The sequence below is a fragment of the Schistocerca americana genome, unplaced genomic scaffold, assembly GCF_021461395.2.
Source record: "Schistocerca americana isolate TAMUIC-IGC-003095 unplaced genomic scaffold, iqSchAmer2.1 HiC_scaffold_14, whole genome shotgun sequence".
Taxonomy (NCBI): domain Eukaryota; kingdom Metazoa; phylum Arthropoda; class Insecta; order Orthoptera; family Acrididae; genus Schistocerca; species Schistocerca americana.
Window position 1 is genome coordinate 2761465 of NW_025725481.1, and position 19237 is coordinate 2780701.

The following is a 19237-nucleotide window of genomic DNA, read 5'->3' on the forward strand; positions in this document are numbered from 1 at the left end:
TCATTTCCATAGAAACGTTACTCGATTTAGAAGGAGAAGTCATAGAACACACAGTATTTCATAGCGACGCAATTTCAGTGTTAATACGTGAAAGTGAGGGAGCGAGGGATGCATAAAAGAAGGAATAGTGCATCGCAAAGGAGATACTCGCCTCCCAAAAGAAAATCCAGTCGTTGCCATAGAAACGTTGCTCGAGTGGGAAGGAGGATGCATGCAACCCATAGTATTTAATAGCGACGCAAAATCTGTGTTAATTCGTCAATGTGAGGGAGGGAGGGATGCAGTAAAGAAGGAATAGTGAATGGGAAAGGAGATACTCGCCTCCCAAAAGAGAATAATGTCGTTTACATAGAAACGTTACTCGATTTAGAAGGCGAAGTCATAAAACCCATTGTATTTCATAGCAACGCAATTTCTGTGTTAATTCGTCATTGTGAAGGAGCGAGGGATGCAGTACACAAGGAATAGCGCATTGGAATGGAGGTACTCTTCTCCCAAAAGAAAAACCTCTCGTTTCCATAGAAACGTTACTCTATGTAGATGGAGGAGTCCTAGAACCCATAGTATTTCGTAACGACGCAATTTCTGTGCTATTTCGTCAATGTGAGAGAGCGAGGGGTGCAGTAAAGAAGGAAAGTGCATCGGAAATTAGATACTCGCTTCCCAAAAGAAAATCCTGCTGTTTCGATATAAACGTTACTCGATTTAGAAGGAGAAGTCATAGAACCCATAGTATTTAATAGCGACGCAAAATCTGTGTTAATTTGTCAATGTGAGGGATCGAGGGATGCAGTAAAGAACGAGTAGTGCATCGGAAAGGTCATACACGCCTCCCAAAACAAAATCCTGTCGCTTCCATAGAAACATTACTCGATTTAGAAGGATAAGTCATAGAACCCATAGTATTTCATAATGACGCAATTTCTGTGTTAATTCGTCAATGTGTGGGAGCGAGGGATGCTGTAAAGAAGGAGTAGTGCATCGGAAAGAAGATACTCGCTTCCCAAAAGAAAATGCTGTCGTTTCCATAGAAACGTTACTTCATTTAGAAGGAGAAGTCATAGAACACATAGTATTTGATAGCGACGGAATTACTGCGTTGATTCGTCAATATGGGGGAGCGAGGGATGCAGAAAAGAAGGAATAGTGCATCGGAAAAGATATAGTCGACTCCCAAAAGAAAATCCATTCATTTTGATAGAAACGTTATCCGACTGGGAAGGATAATGCGTGGAACCCATAGTGCGTCACAGCGACGCAATTTCTGTCTTAATTCGTCAAAGTGAAGGAGCAAGGGATGCAGTAAAGAAGGAATAGTGCATCGGAGAGGAGATACTCCCCTCCCAAAAGAAAATCCTGTCATTTCCATTGAAATCTTCGTCGATTTAGAAGGAGACGTGATAGAACCCGTAGTATTTCATAGCGATGCAATATCTGTGATAATCCGTCAATGTGACGGAGCGAGGGATGCAGTAAAGAAGGAGTAGTGCATCGGAAAGGAGATACTCGCCTCACAAAGGAAAATCCTGTCGTTTCCATAGAAATGTTACTCGATTCTGAAGGAGAAGTTATAGAACCCATAGTATTTCATAGCGACGCAATTTCTGTGTTAATTCGAGAAAGTGAAGGAGCGAGGGATGTGGTAAAGGAGCAATAGTGCATCGGCAAAGCGATAGTCGCCTCCGAAAAGAATATCCTTTCGTTTCCATAGAAACGTTACTGGATTTAGAAAAAGACGCCATAGAACCTATTCTATTTCATAGCGACGCAATTTCTGTGTTAATTCGTCATTGTGAGGGAGCGGGGGATGCAGTAAAGAAGGAATAGTGCATCCGAAAGGAGATACTCGCCTCCCAAAAGAAAATCATATCGTTTCCATAGAAACGATATTCGATGTAGAAGGAGAAGTCATAGAACCCATTGTATTTCATAGCGACTCAATTTCAGTGTTAATTCGTCATTGGGAGGGAGCGAGGGATGCAGTAAAGAAGGAATAGTGCATCGGAAAAGATGTATTCGACTCCCAAAAGAAAATCCCTTCATTTCCATATAAACGTTTCCCGACTGGGAAGGAGAATGCGTGGAACCTATAGTATTTCAGAGTGACGCAATTTCTGTCGTAATTCGTCAAAGTGAAGTTGCAAGGGAGGCAGTAAAGAAGGAGTAGTGCATCGGAAAGGAGATACTCGCCTCCCGAAAGAATATCCTGTCGTTTCCATAGAAACGTTACTCGATTTAGAAGGAGAAGTCGTAGAACCCATAGTATTTCATAGCGACGAAATTTCTGTGATAATTCGTCAATATGATGGAGCGAGGGATGCAGTAAAGAAGGAATAGTGCATCGGAAAGGATATACACGCCGCCCAAAAGTAAATCGTGTCGTTTCCATAGAAACGTTACTCGATTTAGAAAAAGACGTCATAGCACCCATACTATTTCATAGCGACGCAATTTCTGTGTTAATTCGTCATTGGGAGGGAGCGAAGGATGCAGTAAAGAACGAATAGTGCTTTGGAAAGGATATAGCCGCCTCCCAAAAGTATTCCTGTCGTTTCCATAGAAACGTTACTCGATTTAGTAGGAGAAGTTATAGAACCCATAGTAATGCATAGCCACCCAATTTCTGTGTTAATTCGTCAATGTAACGGAGCGAGGGATGCAGTAAGAAGGGATAGTACATCAGAAAAGAGATACTCGCCTCCCAAAATAAAAACCTGTCGTTGCCATAGAAACGTTACTCGATTTAGATGCATATGTCGTAGAACCCATAGTATTTCATAGCGACGAAATTTCTGCGTTAAATCGTCAATGTGAGGGAGCGAGGGATGCAGGTAAGAAGGAATAGTGCATCGGAAAGGAGATACTCCCCTCCGTAAAGGAAATCCTGTTGTTCCCATAGAAACGTTACTCGATTTAGAAGCACACTTCATAGATCCCATTGTATTTCATAGCGGCGAAATTTCAGTGTTAATTCGTTGGTTGGTTGGTTGGTTGTTTGAGGTTAAAGGGACCAAACAGCAAGGTCATCAGTCCCTTGTTTCAAATAGACTCCATTCTGCTAACGGGACATCTCAGTATAGTCAGAAAAATAAAACGGATAAAGGGGAAACGTAAAATGGCAGTCACGTTGTCATTAGTAAAAACAAATGAGGGAAGTTGGCAAGAGAACGAACCCAACACTATGCTGAAACAGCATAGGCAAGACCACCTGTGACTTAAAAGGTACAACTGCTATAATGCAGAAAGTACGTATGGGAATAGAAAAACTAACCAAGCCTTAAAAAGAAGGGGTAAAAACAGAGTAAAAGGGAAAGAAAAGAGGATTCCGGTCAGGGAGGTGAATCGGGAATCTCTGAACACTGCCTACAGTGGGAGACACCCAAACACTCACCGCCCTGCCCCAACACCAGAGGGAGATTAAAAACTTTAAAACTGAGAATAAAAACCACTCTCCCGGAGGAAACCTAGAACCAGAGAGACCATCCGGGAATCGTCAGCCAACATCAAAGGTAAAGTGTGGGGGAGTCTGTACTTAGCACGCAGAGCCAAAAGAAGGGGGCATTCAACCAAAATGTGGGCCACTGACTGGAAGGCTCCACAACCACATAGCGGGGGTGGCTCATCACGCAAAAGGAAACCATGGGTCAGCCTGGTATGGCCAATGCGGAGACGACACAGTGTGGTCGAGTCCTTGCGGGAGAGGCTAAAGGAAGAACGCCATGGGCCTGTATTCACCTTAATGGCACGAAGTTTATTAGACAGTGGAGTAGCCTCCCAAGAATTGGCCCATGACTGTGCAAAGTGGGATTTGATGTGAAGCCGTAAATCCGCTGCAGGAGGGGTTACGGAAAACGGGGGTTAAGTAACTGCTCCCCCAGCCAAACGATCAGCGAGCTCATTACCCGGGATACCCACATGGCCCGGGACCCATAAGAAGTCAATGGAACAAGCAGTACGGTGAAGATCAGCGAGATGGTCATGGATGGCAGAGACCAAGGGATGGCGCGAAAAACACCGGTCAATAGCAAGAAGGCCACTCATCGAGTCCGTACATAACAAAACGCGGTTGTGTTGGGATTGTTTAATAAAGGTAAGGGCCCGTGAAATTGCCATCAATTCCGCAGTAAACACCCCACATGTAGGTGGCAGCAGATGATTTTCCGTTCCAACAGAGGACGTGAAGGCATACCCAACATGATCAGCAGATTTAGAGCCATCAGTGTAAAAAATAACAGCATCCCGAAACTCCCATAAAATTTGGCGGAAAAAGGTACGGAACACCACCGGGGGGATGGAATCTTTCGGTCCGCGGCGGAGATCCATCCGAAGTCGAGGCCGAGGAACTAACCAAGGAGGGGTGGAGGGGAGGGAGCGAGGAAGACAGGACAAAGAAGGAAGCCGAAAATCACGGGTAAGAGACGCAAGGCGCAGCCCAACCGGTAAACCCGCCCGAGGGCGGGAGTCAGGCGGGCGACGTCCATGGTCTGGGAATAGGATAGAATAGGAAGGATGAGCGGGAGAAGAACGGATAGTAAGGGCATAAGACACCAGAAGCTGGGACCGCCGAACAGAAAGGGGGGGGGATCCCAGCTTCAACCAGGAGACTATCAACAGGGCTAGTAGGCAAGGCACCGGTGGCCAAACGGATACCACGATGGTGGACTGGATCCAGCACGTGCAGCGTGGAAGGAGCAGCTGAACCATAAACTTGACAACCATAGTCCAAACGTGACAGAACTAGAGCACGATAAAGACGGAGGAGGAGGGAACGGTCCGCACCCCAGGAGGAGTGGGCAAGGAAGCGAAGGACATTGAGTTTACGGAAACATCCTACCTTCAGGAGTCTGATATGGGGCAGCCAAGTGAGCTTGTTGTCGAAAAGAAGACCTAGGAAACGAAACTGTGGAACCACAGGCAATCTTTGTGCAGCGAGATAGAGCTCTGGATCAGGGTGGACCATAGTACGGCGACAGAAGTGGACCACCCGCGATTTTAAAGGAGAGAATTGAAACCCGTGGGAGAGGGTCCATGCAGAGGCACGCCGTATAGCCACCTGGAGCTGCCGTTCTGCAGATGGCATCGAGGAGGAACTAACCCAAATGCAGAAATCATCCACATACAAGGCAGGGGCGACCAAGGGACCGACAGAGGCCACAAGTCCATCGATAGCAATGAGGAAAAGAAGGACACTCAAGACAGAACCCTGTGGGATGCCCGTCTCCTGGGTCCGTGGAGAACTAAAAGCAGTACCAACTCGAACTCTGAATGACCGATGGATCAGGAACTGGCGGATAAAAATCGGGAGTGGGCCCCGAAGACCCCACTGATGAAGGGTTAGTAAGATGTGATGGCGCCAGGCCGTGTCATAGGCCTTGCGAAGGTCAAAAAACACTGCAACCAAATGGCGGCGCTGGGAAAAAGCCTCCCGAACTGCGGATTCCAAGCGAAGCAAATGATCGATTGGAGATCGTCCCTCTCGAAAGCCACACTGGTAAGGGGACAATAGATCCCGAGATTCGAGGACCCAAGTGAGCCGACGGGCTACCAGCCGTTCAAGTAACTTACAACCAACATTGGTCAAACTAATTGGGCGATAGCTGTCAACAGATAGGGGGTTCTGACCAGGCTTAAGGACAGGAACCACAATGCTATCCCTCCACTGAGAAGGGAAGTCACCCTGGAGCCAGATACGGTTAAACACCCGAAGAAGATGGTGCCGTTGTGGAGCACTGAGATGTTGAAGCAGCTGGTTATGAATGGAATCTGGGCCAGGAGCCGTATCATGAGAAGCAGATAGAGCAGAAAGAAATTCCCATTCAGTGAAAGGTTCGTTGTAAGATTCTGACTCACAAGTGGTGAAACATAAGGTGACAGCTTCAGCCTGCTGTTTTTGATGAAGGAAAGCAGCTGGATAGGAGGCCGACGCTGATGCCACTGCAAAATGGGTCGCAAGATGTTCTGCAAGAACTAATGGGTCCGTACAAATGCCATCTGGGAGGTGAAGGCCTGGGAGGGTGGACTGCCGATGGCAACCTTGGAGAGAGCGAAGTGTAGCCCATACCCGTGACAGAGGGACAGTGGAACCAAGGGAAGAAACGAATCGTTCCCAACATATCCGTTTGCTCTGTTTGATTAAATAACGGGCTTTAGCGCGAATGCGCTTAAAGGTAGAAAGGCTGGCTACAGATGGGTGCCTCTTAAAGTGTTGCAAAGCTCGACGGCGATCACGGATGGCAATGGCAATGGCCGTACTCCACCACGGGACTTGCCGACGACGAAATTGTCCAGATGAGCGCGGGACAGCAAGGTTAGCAGCGCGAACAATCGCGTCAGACACGTCACGTAGGACGTCATCAATACAACCCGACAAAGAGGGAGAAAACTCGACCTGTGCAGTATATAGAGGCCAATCGGCGCGGTGGAAAGACCAACGAGGTAACCTCTCCATCGGGGAGCGGGAAGGGAGCGTGATAATCAACGGGAAATGGTCACTATCACAAAGGTCGTCGTGTGGCGACCAGTGTAATGAAGGGAGGAGAGAGGGAGAAGAAAGAGAAAGATCAATGGCAGAAAAGGTACCATGACCAGCACTGAAATGAGTAGGGGAGCCATCATTAAGAAGGCACAGGTCGTGGTCTGCAATAAATTGGTCGATAAGAAGACCTCGTCTAGATGGAAAGGCACTGCCCCACAAAGGATGATGAGCATTAAAATCCCCAAGGAGGAGGAAGGGAGGAGGAAGTTGCTGAAGAAGGGTGGTTAAGGCAGCAGGTGTAAGAGTCCTGTCAGGAGGGAGATAAAGATTGCATACTGTGACTGCAGAGTCTAAGTGGACCCTAACAGCAACTGCTTCCAATGTAGTTTGGAGAGGAATCCACGTGCTAGCAATGTCTGTACGGACCAACGTACAAACGCCACCAGAAGCCCGCAAGGGTCCGACCCGATTTCGACAGAAAACACGGAACCCACGGAGGGTCGGTGAGTGAGCATCAGTAAAATGAGATTCCTGGAGAACCACACAAGCTGCTGAGTAGGACGAAAGAAGGGATTTCAATTCCGGAAGGTGACGATAGTAGCCATTACAATTCCATTGGAGAACCACAGAACGATGGTTTAAATGAGGGCTGAACACGCTAAATCCAGTCATACCGCCGGGTCCCCACCCGTCACCGACAAGGAGGGGGCGACATCCATAAACGACAGGTCAGAATCCAGTTGTGAAACCGGGGAAGGGACCTCCGGTGACACCAGAGGCTCTTTGTCCCGGGACTTATGTTTCTTCTTCTTTTCAGGCTGAGATCGAGGAGGGCTGTGTGGCATAATGGAGCCAGCTGCAGCAAGATCAGGAACAGAAAGAGACCGGGCAACCTGGGGGCCGATAGACCGCGGCTCTCGCGGTCGCCGCGCTGCAGCAGACCTTTGACCTGGAAGGTGCCGGGAAGGGGCATCCCGGGAGAGGCGCCCTTGACCGGCAGACGCCGAAGGAGTGGGACACTTCTCCGGCTGGGGAGGGGAAGCGGCGCCCAGAGGAGAAGGTGTGGGAGCCGCAGGGGAGGGGGGAAGGAGAGGGATCCAGGACGGGGGTAAGGAAGGGGGAGGAAGGGATGAAGATGTAACCAAGGCGTAACTAGATGTCATGGACACAGGGTGCAATCGTGCATATTTCTTACGGGCCTCTGTGTAGCTTAAACGATCAAGAGACTTATACTCCTGTATCTTTTTTTCTTTCTTATAGACTGGGCAATCTGCTGAACGTGGAGAATGACTACCATGACAATTTACACATACAGGAGGGGGAACACAGGGACTCCCCTCATGGAGCGGACGTCCACAGTCACCACAGAGAGGGTCCTGGGTACAGCGAGAAGACATGTGGCCAAAACGCAAGCACTTAAAACACCGCATAGGAGGTGGGATGTACGGCTTCACATCACAGCGATAGACCATAATCTTAACTTTCTCAGGAAGGGTATCCCCTTCAAAGGCCAGGATAAAGGCACCAGTATCAACACGATTATCTTTAGGACCCTTCTGAACACGCCGAACAAAGTGAACACCCCGCCGTCCGAGATTGTCCCGAAGTTCCTCATCAGTTTGAAGGATGAGGTCTCTGTGAAAAATCACACCTTGTACCATATTTAGAGACTGGTGAGGGGTAATGGACACGGGAATTGTGCCAAGATGGGAACAGGCACGAAGGGCCACAGATTGGGCAGCCGAAGCAGTTTTTATCAGTAACGAACCCGACCGCATCTTGCTCAGGGAGTCCACTTCGCCGAACTTGTCTTCAATGTGTTCCACAAAGAATAAAGGTTTGACACTGGTGAAAGTATCTCCATCAGTCCTGGTGCAAACTAGATAACGGGGGAAAGGTTTTGCCCCTAGACGACGGGCCTGACCCTCCTCCCAGGGGGTAGCCACGGAAGGGAAGGCCGAAGGGGCAAGAGAAGCAGCACTTGAGGAATCAGTACCACGCAGAGAGACGGCCGCAGAAGAGCGGCCAGAGGTTTGGACCCTTATGCGTTTCATCTGCATAGCGTCCGCCCTGATACCACCCACTCCGATCAGGGGCTCTCCTCACGGGCGCCACCCAGCCACAGCAAGGGCCGTCTGGCACGGCGGCCATTGCTGGGAGTTCCGATGCTCCAGGATGACGAGCAACCACTCCAAGGCATGCATGAGGAGGTCACAGCTCAGGTATCAGAAGTGTGATCCCTGTGTGTTCAGGGGGCTCAACCAAAAGGGTACATAGCGACCCCACCACACGGGCTGGCTACCGTGCTGGCTATGCACCCTAGCATCAGACAACGACGTAGAAGAAAAGGTGGAATATACTAGGAGGGCACACGTCGGAGACACTAGGTAAGGTGCTCTTCCCCAAATGGCTCACACTACGGAAGAGAAATTTTGGAATGGAGGTCAAACCGCAGAGGGGGACCAAGGAATGCCAAAAGGAGGAGATGATTACGCAACAAAGCCAGAGTGTAAAACCAACAGAACCAGGAGGATAGCGGGGGCCAACATAAGCAAGGACACCAATAGAGGGAGAGGAGAGGGCGAGGGGAAAGGGGTATGGTGGGGAAAGGAGGGGAAGGGAAAGGAAATGCAGCCCGGGAGAGAAAGAAGGCTGCAATGGCTCGGGGCCCCGTGCTCGCCACGCACGTATCCACGAAAGAGTTGTGGACCCCCTGGGGGGAGTGTTAATTCGTCAATGTGAGTGAGCGAGGGATGCAGTAAAGAAGGAATAGCGCATTGGAATGGAGGTACTCGTCGCCCAAAAGAAAATCCTATCGTTTCCATAGAAACGTAACTCTATTTAGAAGGAGAAGTCATAGAACGTATAGTAATTCATAACAACGCAATTTCTGTGTTAATTCGTCAATGTGAGGGAGCGAGGGATGCAATAAAGAAGGAATAGTGCATCGGAAAGGAGATACTCGCCTCCCAAAAAAAAATCCTGTTGTTTCCATAGATACGTTACTCGATTTAGAAGGAGATCTCATAGAACACATAGTATTTCATAGCGAGTCAATTTCAGTGTTAATTCGTCTAAGGCAGGGAGCGAGGGATGCAGTAAAGAAGGAATAGTTCATCGGAAAGGAGATACTCGCCTCCCAAAAGAAATTCTGTCGTTTCCATAGAAGCGTTACTCGATTTAGAAGAGAAATTATGGAACCCATTGTATTTCATAGCGACTCAATTTCAGAGTTAATTCGTCAAAGTGAGGGAGCGTGGGATGCAGTAAAGAAGGAATAGTGCATCACAGAAGAGATACTCGCCTCCAAAAAGAAAATCCTGTCGTTTCCATCGAAACGTTACTTGATTTAGAAGGAAAAGTCATAGAACCCATAGTATTTCAAAGCTACGCAAAATCTGTGTTAATTCGTCATTGCGAGGGAGCGAGGGATGCAGTGAAGAAGGAATAGTGCATCAGAAATGTCATACTCGCCTCCCAGAGAAAATCTAGTCGTTGCCATAGAAACGATACTCGAGTGGGAAGGAGAATGCATGTAACCCATACTATTTCATAGCGACTCAATTTTAGTGTTAATTCGTCAATGTGAGGGAGCGAGTGATGCAGTAAAGAAGGAATAGTGGATCGTAAAAGATATACACGACTCCCAAAAGAAAATCCTTTCATTTCCATAGAACCGTTACTCGACTGGGAAATTAGAATGCGTGGAACCCATAGTATTTCACAGCGACGCAATTTCTGTGCTAATTCGTCAAAGTGAATGAGCGATCGATGCAGTAAAGAAGGAATAGTGCATCGGAAAAGAGATATTCGCCTAACAAAAGGAAATCCTGTCGTTTCCATAGAAACGTTACTCGATTTAGAAGGAGTAGTCATAGAACTCATACTAATTCATAGCGACGAAATTTCTGTGTTATTTCGTAAAAGTGTGGGAGCGAGGGATGCAGTAAAGAAGGAATAGTGCATCAGAAAAGAGAACTCGCTTCACAAAAGGAAATCCTGTCGTTTCCATTGAACCGTTACTCGATTTAGAAGGAGAAGTCATAGAACACACAGTATTTCATAGCGACGCAATTTCTGTGTTAATTCGTCATAGTGAGGGAGCGACGGATGCAGTAAACAAAGAATAGGACATCAGAAAAGAAATACTCGCCTCTCAAAAGAAAAACCTCTCGCTTCCATAGAAACGTTACTCGGTTTACAAGGAGATCTCATAGAACCCATAGTATTACATAGCGATGGAATTTCTGTGTTAATTCGTCAAAGTGAGGGAGCGAGGAATTCAGTAAAGAAGGAATAGTGCATCGGAAAGGAAATACTCGCCTCACAAAAGAAAATCCAATCGTTTCCATAGAAACGTTACTCGATTTAGATGGGGAAGCCATAGAAACCATAGTATTTCATAGCGCCGCAATTTCTGTGTTAATTCGTAAAGTGAGGGGGCGAGGGATGCAGTATAGAAGGAATAGTGCATCGGAAAAGATATACTCGCCTCCCAAAAGAAAATCCTGTCATTTCCATAGAAACGTTGCTCGACTGGGAAGGAGAGTGCGTGGAACACATAGTATTTCACAGCGACGCAATTTCCGTCTTAATACGTCGAAGATGGAGCAAGGGATGCAGTAAAGAAGGAATAGTGCATCGGAAAGGAGATAGTCGCCTCCCAAAAGCAAATCCTGTCGTTTCCATAGAAACGTTACTCGATTTTGAAGGAGAAGTCATAGAACCCATAGTAACTCATAGCGACGCAATTTCTAAGATAATTCGTCAATGTGAGGGAGCGAGGGATGCAGTAAAGAAGGAATAGTGCATTAGAAAGGAGATACGCGTCTGCCAAAAGAAAATCCTCTCGTTGCCATAGAAACGTTACACGATTTAGAAGGAGAAGTCATAGAACCCATAGTGTTTCAGAGGGACGCAATTTCAGCGCTAAATTGCCAATGTGAGGTAGCGAGAAATGCAGTAAAAATGGAATAGTGCATCAGAAAGGAGATACTCGCCTCCCAAAAGAAAATCCTTTCGTTTCCATAGAAACCTTACTTGATTTAGAAAAGGACGTCATAGGACCCATACTATTTCATAGCGACGCAATTTCTGTGTTAATTCGTCATTGTGAGGGAGTGAGGGATGCAGTAAAGAAGGAATAGTGCATTGGAAAGGAGATACGCGCCTCCCAAAAGAAAATCCTGTCGTTTCCATAGAAACGTTACTCGATCTAGGAGGAGCAGTCGTAGAACCCATAGTATTTCATAGCGACGCAATTTCTGTGTTAGTTTTTCAAAGTGAGGGAGCGAGGGAAGCAGTAAAGGAGGAATAGAGCACCAGAAAAAGATACTCGCCTCCCAAAAGAAAATCCTGTCGTTTCCATAGAAACGTTACTCGATTTAGAAAGAGAAGTCATAGAACCCATTGGATATCATAGCGACGCAATTTCTGTGCTTATTCGTCAATGTGAGGGAACGAGGGATGCAGAAAGTAGGAATAGTGCATCGGAAAGGAGATACTCGTATCCCAAAAATATATGCTGTCGTTTGCATAGAAACGACACTCGATTTAGAAGGAGAAGTCTTAGAACAAATGGTATTTCATAGCGACGCAATTTCTGTGTTAATTCGTCAATGTGAGGGAGCGAGGGATGGAGTAAAGAAGGCATAGAGCATCGGAAAGGAGATACTCGTATCCCAAACGAATATCCTGTCGTCTCCATAGAAACTTTACTCGATATAGAAGGAAAGGTCATAAAACACATAATACTCCATAGCGTCGCAATTTCTGTGTTAATTCCTCAATGTGAGGGAGCCAGGGATGCAGTAAAGAAGGAATAGTGCATCGGAAAGGTGATGCTCGTATCCCAAAAGAAAATCCTGTCGTTTCCATTAAAACATTATTCGATTTAGAAGGTGAAGTCGTAGGACACATAGTATTTCATAGCGACGCAATTTCTGTGTTAATTAGTCAAGGTGAGGGAGCGAGGGACGCAGTAAAGAAGGAATAGTGCATCGGAAAGGAGATACTCGTATACCAAAAGAAAATCCTGTCGTTTTCATAGAAACGTTACTCGATTTAGAAGGAGAAGTCATAGAACAAATAGTATATCATAGCGACGCAATTTCTGTGTTAATTCGTCAATGTGAGGGAGCGAGGGATGCAGTAAAGAAGGAATAGTGCAACGGAAAGGAGATACTCGTATACCAAAGGAAAATCCTGTCGTTTCAATAGAAACGTTACTCGTTTTAGAAGGAGATGTCTTAGAACCAATGGTATTTCATAGCGACGCAATTTCTGTATTAATTTGCCAATGTGAGGGAGCGAGGGATGCAGTTAAGAGGGAATCGTGCATCGGAAAGGAGATACACGTACCCCATAAGAAAATCCTGACGTTTCCATAGAAACGTTACTCGATTTAGAGGGAGAAGTCATAGAACCCATAGTATTTCATAGCGACGCAACTTCTGTGTTAATTCGTCAATGTGAGCTAGCGTGGGAAGCAGTAAAGAAGGAATAGTGCTTCGGAAAGGAGATACTCCTATACCAGAAGAAAATCCTGTCGTTTCCATAGAAACGTTACTCGATTTTGAAAGGAGAAGTCATAGAACTCATAGTACTTCATTGCGACGCAATTTCTGTGTTAATTCGTCAATGTGAGGGAGCGAGGGATGCAGTAAAGAAGGAATAGTGCGTCGGAAAAGAGATAGTAGTATCCCAAAAGAAAATCCTGTCGTTTCCATAGGATCATTACTTGATTTAGAAGGAGAAGTCTTAGAACCCATAGTATCTCATAGCGATGCAATTTCTGTGCTTATTCGTCAATGTGAGGGAACAAGGGATGCAGTAAAGTAGGAATAGTGCATCAGAAAGATGATACTCGTATAACAAAAATATATCCAGTCGTTTGGATAGAAAGGTCACTCGATTTCGAAGAAGTAGTCATAGAACTCATAGTATTTCATAGCAACGCAAATTCTGTGGTAATTCGTCATTGTAAGGGAGCCAGGGATGCAGAATAGAAGGAATAGTGCATCGGAAAGGAGATAATCGTTTTCCAAAAGAAAATCCTGTCGTTTCAATAGAAGCGTAACTCGATTTAGAAAGAGAAGTTATAGAACCCATAGTATTTCATTTCGACGCAATCTCTGGGTTAATTCGTCAATGTGAGAGTGCGAGGGATGCAATAACGAAGGAATAGTGCATCGGAATGGAGACAGACGTATCCCACCAGATAATCCTCTCGTTTCCATAGAAACGTAAATCGATTTAGGAGGAGAAGTCATAGAACACATAGTATTCCATGGAGTCGCAATTTCTGTGTCAATTCGTGAATGTGAGGTAGCCTGGGATGCAGTAAAGAAGGAATTGCGCATCGGAAAGGTCATAGACGTATCCCAAAAGAAAATCCTGTCGTTTCCATAGAAACGGTTCACGATTTAGAAGGAGAAGTCCTGGAACCCATAGAATTTCATTGTGTCGCCATTTCTGTGTTAATTCGTCAATGTGTGGGAGCGTGGGATGAAGTAAAGAGGGAATAGTGTATCGGAAAGGAGATACTCGAATCCCAAAAGAAAATCCTGACGTTTCCATTGAAACGTTACTCGATTTAGAAGGAGAAGTCGTAGAACACATAGTATTTCATAGCGACGCAATTTCTGTGTTAATTCATCAAAGTGAGGGAGCGAGGGACGCTGTAAAGAAGGAATAGTGCATCCGAAAGGAGATACTCGTATACCAAAAGAGAATCCTGTCGTTTCCATAGAAACGGTTCACGATTTAGAAGGAGAATTCCTGGAACCCATAGAATTTCATAGTGTCGCCATTTCTGTGTTAATTCGTCAATGTGCGGTAGCGAGGGATGCAGTAAAGAAGGAATAGTGCATCGGAAAGGAGATACTCCTATCGCAAAAGAAAATCCTGTCTTTTCCATTGAAACGTTACTCGATTTGGAAGGAGAAGCCATAGAACCCAAAGTAATTCATAGCGACGCAATTTTTGAGTTAATTCGTCAATGTGAGGGAGCGAGGGATGAAGTAAAGAAGGAATATTGCATCGGAAAGGAGATAGTTGTATCCAGATACAAAATCCTGTCGTTTCCATAGAAACGTTACTCGATTTAGAAGGAGAAGTCATAGAACCCATAGGATTTCATAGCGACGCATTTTCTGTGCTTATTCGTCAAGGTAAGGGAACGAGGCATGCAGTAAAGTAGGAATAGTGCATCGGAAAGGAGATACGCGTATATCAAAGTAAAATCCTGTCGTTTCCATTGAAACGTTACTCGATTTAGAAGGAGAAGTCATAGAACCCATAGTATATCATAGAGACGCAATTTCATTGTTAATTCGTGAATGTGAGGGAGCGAATGATGCAGTAAAGAAGGTATGGTGCATCGGAAAGGAGATACTCTATCCCAAAAGAATAACCTGTTGTTTCAATAGAAACGTTACTCGATTTAGAAGAAGAAGTCATAGAACCCATAATATTTCATAACGACGCAATTTCTGTGTTAAGTCGTCAATGTGAGGGAGCGAGGGATGCAGTAAAGAAGGAATAGTGCATCGGAAAGGAGATCCTCGTATACCAAAAGAAAATACTGTCGTTTCAATAGAAACGTTACTCGATTTAGAAGGAGAAGTCATAGAACCCATAATATTTCATAGCGACGCAATTACTGTGTTTTTTCGTCAATCTGAGGGAGCGAGGGATGCAGTAAAGAAGGAATAGTGCATCGGAAAGGAGATAGTCGTATCACAAAAGAACATCCTGTCGTTTCCATAGAAACGTTACTCGATTTAGAAGGAGATGTCTTAGAACCAATGGTATTTCATAGCGACGCAATTTCCGTGTTAATTTGCCTATGTGAGGGAGCAAGGGATGCAGTTAAGAGGGAATAGTGCATTGGCAAGGAGATACACGTATCCCAATTGAAAATCCGGACGTTTCCATAGAAACGTTACTCGATTTAGAAGGAGAAGTCATAGAACTCATAGTATTTCATTGTGTCGCAATTTCTGTGTTCATTCGTCAATGTGAGGGATCCAGGGATGCAGTAAAGTAGGAATCGTGCATCAGGAAGATGATACTCGTATCCCAGAAGTACATCCTGTCGTTTGCATTGAAAGGTCACTCAATTTAGAAGGAAAAGTCATTGAACCCATAGGATTTCATAGCGACGAAATTTCTGTGCTTATTCGTCAATGTGTGGGAACGAGGGATGCAGTAAAGTAGGAATAGTGCATCAGAAAGATGATACTCGTATCCAAAAAATATATCCTGTCGTTTGTATGTAAAGGTCACTCGATTTAGAAGGAGAAGTAATAGAACACATAGTATTTCTTAGCGACTCAAATTCTGTGTTAATTCGTCAATGTGAGGGAGCGAGGGATGCAGTAAAGAAGGAATAGTGCATCGGAAATGAGATACTCGTATCCCATAAGAAAATCCTGTCGTTTCCATAGAAACGTTACTCGATTTAGAGGGAGAAGTCAAAGAACCCATAGTATTTCATAGCGACGCAATTTCTGTGTTAATTCGTCATTGTGAGGGGGCGAGGGATGCAGTAAAGAAGGCATAGTGCATCGGAAAGGAGATACTCGTATCCCAAACGAAAATCCTGTCGTTTCCATAGAAACGTTACTCGATTTAGAAGGAGAAATCACAGAACCCATAGTATTTCATAGCGACGCAATTTCTGTGTTATTTCGTAAATGTGAGGGAGCGAGGGAAGCAGTAAAGAAGGAATAGTGCTTCGGAAAGGAGATACTCCTAAACCAAAAGAAAATCCTTTCGTTTCCATAGAAAAGTTACTCGATCTAGAAGGAGAAGTCATAGAACTCATAGTATTTCATTGCGACGCAATTTCTGTGTTAATTCGTCAATGTGAGGGAGTGAGGGATGCAGTAAAGAAGGAATAGTGCGTCGGAAAGGAGATAGTCGTATCCGAAAAGAAAATCCTGTCGTTTTCATAGGAACATTACTCGATTTAGAAGGAGAAGTCTTAGAACCCATAGTATTTCACAGCGACGCAGTTTCTGTGCTTATTCGTCAATGTGTGGGAACGAGGGATGCAGTAAAGATGGTATAGTGCATCGGAAAGGAGATACTCGTATCCCAAAGAAAATCCTGTCGTTTCCATAGAAACGTTACTCGTTTTAGAAGGAGAAGTCATAGAACCCATAGTATATCATAGCGACGCAATTTCATTGTTAATTCGTCAATGTGTGGGAGCGAGATATGCAGTAAAGAAGGAATAGTGCCTCAGAAAAAAAAACACTCGTATCCCGAAAGAAAATCCTGTCGTGTCCATAGAAAAGTTACTCGATTTACAAGGAGAAGTCATAGAACCCATAGTATTTCATAGCGACGCTATTTCTGTGTTAATTCGTCAATGTGAGGGAGCGAGGGATGCAGTAAAGAAGGAATATTTCATCGGAATGGAGATACTCGTATCCCATAAAAAAATACTGTCGTTTCCATAGAAACGTTACTCGATGTAGAAGGAGAAGTCATAGGGCACATAGTATTCCATAGAGTCGAAAAACTGTGTTAATTCTTCAATGTTAGCAAGCCAGGGATGCAGTAAAGAAGGAACAGTGCATCGGAAAGGAGATACTCGTATACCAAAAGAAAATCCTGTCGTTTCAATAGAAACGTTACTCGATTTAGAAGGAGAAGTCATAGAACCCATAATATTTCATATCGACACAATTTCTGTGTTAATTCGTCAATGTGAGGGAGCGAGGGATGCAGTAAGGAAGGAATAGTGCTTCGGAAAGGAGATACTCCTATACCAAAAGAAAATCCTGTCGTTTCCATAGAAACGTTACTCGATTTAGAAGGAGATGTCTTAGAACCAATTGTATTTCATAGCGGCGCAATTTCTGTGTTAATTTGCCTATCTGAGGGAGCGAGGGATGCAGTTAGGAGGGAATAGTGCATCGGAAAGGAGATACACGTATCCCAATAGAAATTCCTGTCGTTTCAATAGAAACGTTACTCGATTTAGAAGGAGAAGTCATAGAACTCATAGTATTTCATTGTGACGCAATTTCTGTGTTAATTTGTGAATGTGAGGGAGCGAGGGATGCAGTAAAGTAGGAATAGTGCATCAGAAAGATGATACTCGTATCCCAAAAGTAAATTCTGTAGTTGAAAGGTCACTCGATTTAGAAGGAGAAGTAATAGAACCCATAGTATTTCTTAGCGACTCAAATTCTGTGTTAATTCGTCAATGTCAGGGATCGAGGGTTGCAGTAAAGAAGGAATAGTGCATCGGAAAGGAGATACTCGGATCCTATTAGAAAATCCTGTCCTTGCCATAGAATCGTTATTCGATTTAGAAGGAGAAGTCATAGAGGACATAGTATTCCATAGCGTCGCAGTTTCTGTGTTAATTCGTCAATGTGATGGAGCCAGGGATGGAGTAAGGAAGGAATAGAGCATCGGCAAGGAGATAGTCGTATCCCAAAAGAAAATTCTATCGTTTCCGTAGAAACGTTACTCGATTTAGATGGAGAAGTTATAGAACCCATAGGATTTCATAGCGACGCATTTTCTGTGCTTATTCGTCAATGTTAGGGAACGAGGCATGCAATGAAGTAGGAATAGTGCATGGGAAAGGAGATACTCGTATCTCAAAGTAAAATCCTGTCGCTTCCATTGAAACGTTACTCGATTTAGAAGGAGAAATCATAGAACCCATAGTATTTCATAGAGACGCAATTTCATTGTTAATTCGTCAATGTGAGGGAGCGAATGATGCAGTAAAGGAGGTATAGTGCATCGGAAAGGAGATACTCGTATCCCAAAAGAATAACCTGTCGTTTCAATGGAAACGTTACTCGATTTAGAATGAGAAGTCATGGAACCCGTAGAATTTCATAGCGACGCATTTTCTGTGTTAATTCGTCAATGTGAGGTAGCGAGTGATGCAGTAAAGAAGGCATAGAGCATCGGCAAGGAGTTACTCGTATCCCAAATGAAAATCCTGTCGTTTCCATATAAACGTTACTCGATATAGAAGGAGAAATCATAGAACACATAATATTCCATAGCGTCGCAATTTCTGTGTTAATTCGTCAATGTGAGGGAGCCAGGGATGCAGTAAAGAAGGAATAGTGCATCGGAAAGGAGACACTCGTATCCCAAAAGAAAATCCTAACGTATCCGTAGAAACGTAACTCGATTTAGAAGGAGAAGTCATAGAACCCATAGTATTTCATAGCGACGCCATTTCTGTGTTAATTCGTCAATGTGAGGGAGCGAGCGATGCAGTAAAAAAAAGAATAGTACATCGGATAGGAGATACTCTCATACCAAAAGAAAATCCTGTCGTTACAACAGAAACGTTACTCGATTTAGAAGGAGAAGTTATAGAACCCATAATATTTCATAGCGACGCAATTTCTGTGTTAATTCGTCAATGTGGGGGATCGAGGGATGCAGTAAAGATGGCATAGTGCATCGGAAAGGAGATACTCGTATCCCAAACGAAAATCCTGTCGTTTCCATAGAAACGTTACTCGATATAGAAGGAGAAGTCATAGAACCCATAGTATTTGATAGCTTCGCAATTTCTGTGTTAATTCGTCAATCTGTGGGAGCGAGGGATGCAGTAAAGAAGGAATAGTGCATCGGAAAGGAGATACTCGTATCGTATAAGAGAATCCTGTTGTTTCCATAGAAACGTTACTCGATTTAGAAGGAGGTGTCTTAGAACCAATGGTACTTCATAGCGACGCAATTTCTGTGTTAATTCGTCAATGTGAGGGT